Here is a 5,020-nt window from a genome sequence, read left to right on the forward strand (position 1 = left end):
TAATATCATGCATTGCGGAGAAGAAGCCATACATTGCAAGAGAAAATTCATGCATCGCGGAAAAGTCATGCATTGTGGAAGAGAGATCATGCACGACTGGAGAAGGAAATTGTGCATCCCAAGAGAAATATTTACCCATCAACTCAATTGCATCTTTTATTTTGAGAGAGTGAATGCAAAGAGAATCGTCGAGGATGACGTCAAGAAAATACTAGCAACGCATCAGTTTTTACTTATTTATTTCGACATCAAAGGAAGAGTACATTGAAGATTATATTGAAAACATGAGACATAAGCTTTATTTGCTTTATTTGCTTTACATCAAACGGATGAGGTTGACGTCAAACGTTAAAGTAGATCTATTAAGTGACAGGTTAAATACACTGTTTCCCTTTTGAATTGCCTTTTTATGCTAATGAGTTTTATCTCATCTTTTGTTGAGAGCATCTGAAAGGATAAGTTCTCCAAAAAAATTTTACAATTTCGGACGACATCAAAATAGATGCAGTACAACGTGGAACTTTTTCTTAGCAGCAACTGGGACATAGTCTAAAGAGGAGTATCAAACTCTTAGGACGCGAGCAGAGGAGAGACCTCCACCATGATCAAACCACACCTCTATCAGAAGGCATATGGGTTTTTCTTTAGTTTCCTCGATTTCAATCTTGCATCCGAAAATTTTGGTATATGCCGTAGGCAAGTTCCCAATATGAGTGACAATGCGCCAAGAACTTTGGAAATTATATCCGTGTAAGTTCTAAACAATGGGTGTGAAATGTGCCACATTCATGGCTAAGTGGTTACAAAACTTTTTTTAATACTCGATTTATTTGTCACTTGTCCAGAACCGAAGGTTATCTAGCATAATAAATTTCCCTTTTCAACCGATCGAGTCGAACTACAAACAGTCTGATTCCTAAGCTTTGAGGATATGTAGGCGGGCTCAACGCTGAAAAACTAGGTTGTATACCAACATTCACACTTAAATCCTATTCTCAAGCATTTTAGTCCCTTCATAATCCGATATCGAGATGTCTATTGAAATTGTTCAAAATTGTGCGTTAAATCAAACTTATCGAACTACAAGTGACCTGAATTCTCATATATCCTGAGATATGTAGAAAATCCATTTCCGAGGTTATGCCATAACTCTTAAACTCCGTACCAAGTTCTTTTACTAAAGATGAATACGTGGTCGGTCAAAATTGGATTGGTCAACTTCATTTTCCTTGAATTTCGTGCATCAATTTAAGTAAAATGAGGGATAGTTGTTGACACCTAATTTTGGCCCTCCCCATAGCAATTAATTATAGAGCTTCACAAATTTCAAACGATTTGAAATAATTATTTTTATAAAATTTTAAAAATAATAATAATAATAATATAGTTAGAAAGTTATTTTTAATAATTTCATCACTTTTTTTGTACATATAATTTTTAGATAATATCTATGTTTTGAATAATTTTATATATCATTCGTTTATTTTATAAGTATTCGAAAATCGTCCCAAAGAATTTTAATTTTTTGCTTAATAGTTTTGTTAAATAATTTTTGTCTATATTGTGAAGTTGCATTCTTCGAATCTTAGGCATATAACTAAATCAATCACTTTATGTCATTAAAATTTAAAATCTCATTAATTAGTTTTTAGTTAATCCATCTTTTTTAAAACTTTAGCTTAAATTCGATTTGGTTAGCTATTTAACTTTAAACCCATTTGAAGCGACCAAGAATGGGGCCTCTTTTCTAAATTTTCGGCAGACAATTTACTTTCTTTTTTCAAAAAAAAGTCAAGCAATATCTATTACAGCACGACCAGCCCAATATTTCATCCCCCAGGCCTTTTTCATTTTTCTAAAGCCCATTTTAAATTCCACACCCAGTAGAATTAAATCCATCCAGCCCATCCGACCCCCAACCTTTACTCCTACCTGCCCCGATTTTCTTCTTCTTCTTCACGCGCAACCAGTCGTGAACGACCCATAAAATTTAGTAACGTATTGCAAAGAGTGCACCCCATACCCACGCGCTCTTTTTTTCCTTCTTCGTGTGAGACTCAGCAACGGGAACCTGCAAATATCGCTATGTTCGCCCCTGTTTTTGTACGAGTCACAACTTCAAAGTGAGACACGCAAAATTGTCCTTGCTCATCGAGATTAGTCCCCCTGGTGGCGGGGATGGGTAGATCAATCCTTGGCGTCAATTTCCCCTTCCATTTTTGTAACGAAGTTTAAAACTTCAAAAAAAAAGTTTATCCAGATCTGTGAATGTTTTTGGGATTTCAAAATTTAAATAAGCCGCCCTCTCATCCGAATTTTGATAGTTTTCCCCCTCTTTTCGAAAACCCTAGCCCCCTATGCTATATATTCGTTATTGGTTTACTGGTAAAGGGGCGCAAGAGATTTAACCTTAATAAATTTTCTTTTTTGTTGAGAAAATTGTTCTTGGGAGAAAATACTCACAACCTAAAAACAAAAGTATATACAAGAACATATATACAAAGCGTCGTAGTTCGGCTGGAAGCTTGGGATTTTGCTGTGAATTTCTGTTCATTTGTATTCCGTGTCTCGTCGCGAAAGTTGTTGTCTCTGTTGCTCGTCTTGCCTTAATTCGTTGCACTTAGGAAGGTAAGCACCATTTCAGTTCCAACCCCTTGGTAGATGTATTTTTTGGCGAGTCGTGGGTGTTTTGATCGATTCACTAGCTTTGTCTTTCTCTCTTGCCTGCCTTCATTCTCCTTGGTTCACTATTGATTATACTATAGCCAAGATTAGATAGTTTGGTTTTTTAGATGTATGAAACATGAGACGTGCAGTTATGCATGTCGTTGTTTGTATTAACCAAGTTTGCTACCAGGTTTAAAAGCTTGTTTTCATCCAATGAAATCTCTAACATATATATGGTGTTGATTATTGCCTCATGTGTAGTATGTGATTATGCTCTAGCCTGCGATATTCTGCCTTAAGTTCCCTCGTTCAAATGTTTCGATTTAGTTAAAATCTCGGTGCCTTGTTATTAAAATGGTCTTCTCGTTGATAGGATCGAAGTATCTTTTGTGAGTATCACTGTTTCCTCAAGTTTAGTTAGGTGTATTTATTTAATGCTACAGCCCAGAGCGTTCTGCATATGCTTATATTAAATATGTTTGATTAGGTGATATTGCTATTGTATTTTGTTTCCGGACATCACTACTTTGTTTGTTAGCTCAAAATACTTTACTTTGCTAATATCGCTTACTTCATGTCATTCTAGTATGATGATATGGCGCCATCAGAATTTGCAAGGAGAGTTAACTTTATTTTTTGCATGAGACATATTAATGTTATCAATAGTACGATAGACACTTTCTCCTCGTTATTTTGGTCTGCTATTGTTTAATGACGGTTTCCTAGTCACATATTTTGTAGTGTAATTTGTTCTTGTTTTCTCTCCCTTTGAATGACCCCCCTCATATTATTATTCAAATATGTGTTTGTTACTCTTTGGAGCCGAAAGTTATATAAGTGGTCATAGATTGTCTTAGTTTCCAATTTTCTAGCATTTTCTTAGTGCCTTGAAGTTCCTGTTAATTGATTTTTTTTTTGTTTTATTGTTGACTAAATGGCTTAGTTTCATAAAGTAAGTTGGTTGTAGGCTTTGTTTATTTTTTTCTTTCTATGTGTTTTCTCTGACTCCTCCAATTTCAAGATGCCAATATTAAGGTTTTTTTGGTATTCATGCCATATTTTATTCTACTTGGGTAAAAGTTTGTGTTTTGAATAAATCTGTTTTTTTAAGATTATGTATTAACCATCTTTCCTTTGTTCTTCCTTGCATGAACCCCTTTGAACGAGTTTATCGGACTTCTTCGTTATTTCTATGCATATCATATTGTGCCAAAGAGGCTCAAATTATCCCCTCCGAGTCGGTCACCCTCTAAAAATTGCATACAGGTTGAAAAGCAGCAACTTGTCTGCTGAAAATTAATTTTCCAGCCCCGGAAGGCCAAAAACAGGTTGATATACATTCTGGATACACCAATATAGGATCGGAATATACAAAATGCAGGTGCAAAAAATGTGAAACACACGCAGCAAATACAAGGTGCAGCGAAAATACAGGATTGGAAAGTCAAAAAATGGATCGTATACGGTCTATATACCCAAATAAACATAAAGCATATACACAATTTTTAAAAGGAGCTAAAACCCAGAAGCCTGAAGCCATTTCCAGCAGAAGTAAGTTGCTGAAAAATGGGCGCAGCAAGCCCATGTTTTTTGGTTAATTTAGTATAGGACAGGTGGGCCAAAGGTCAACTTAGTGGAATTTGGGCAAATTGGCCTAAGTTTAGATCTTCCCTTTCTCTATCTCTCTATTTATTGGTCCTTATGTTGACTAACACTTTTCATTATAATTTAATTAATCCCCAATGGTAGTCGTTTTTTTTCATTATATATATATATTCAAAATTTATTTATATATATACAATTTTACTTAGTCTTTATTCTACTTCTTAGTCTTGTCAATACTTTAACTTATTTTCCTTAAAAAATTTCCCCTTTTGTTTATCTCCCCTTTAAACTATAAGTAAAATGAAGTAGTAAAAGAATAAAAGAATTGAATTCACTTTATTTAGATAATATTTGAAAATTATTCTAAAATGGTCATTTAGTCAAATCGCCGGTCAACTGTGATTTAGCGGGCACTCTGAGGACGTAATACATTCTCGGAATGTACATTTGAACTTCGAACCCTCTTTCAATCGATTTTTATCTGTTTTAAATCTTTTGAAAAATAATTGTAAGTTTTTCTTGATTTTACTAAAAAATCAAGTTGCGACTCTGTTAACTCAGAAAATTTCAATTTTTCTTAAATCATAAGATTAATTTATTTTTCGAAACTTAGTAACTTTTCCTTTTAAAATATATTTTCGTTAAACACATAAAAGTTGTAAATCCTATCCAATAACAATAGTGCACATCCCACATAATGAGAATAGGCATTCATCGACATAGACCATACTATCTAGGTATGAAATGT

General features: G+C 34.2%; 1 long non-coding RNA gene across 1 annotated transcript; it reads left to right on the forward strand.

Moving 5' to 3' along the window:
• Positions 1 to 1,906: 1,906 nt before the first annotated feature.
• Positions 1,907 to 4,434, forward strand: LOC107003303. The gene is made up of 2 exons (XR_001454634.2): positions 1,907 to 2,628; positions 3,934 to 4,434. It is a non-coding gene; the product is annotated as an uncharacterized LOC107003303 (long non-coding RNA).
• The last annotated feature ends 586 nt before the right edge of the window (positions 4,435 to 5,020 follow it).

The sequence above is a fragment of the Solanum pennellii genome, chromosome 11 (assembly GCF_001406875.1).
Source record: "Solanum pennellii chromosome 11, SPENNV200".
Classification (NCBI taxonomy): domain Eukaryota; kingdom Viridiplantae; phylum Streptophyta; class Magnoliopsida; order Solanales; family Solanaceae; genus Solanum; species Solanum pennellii.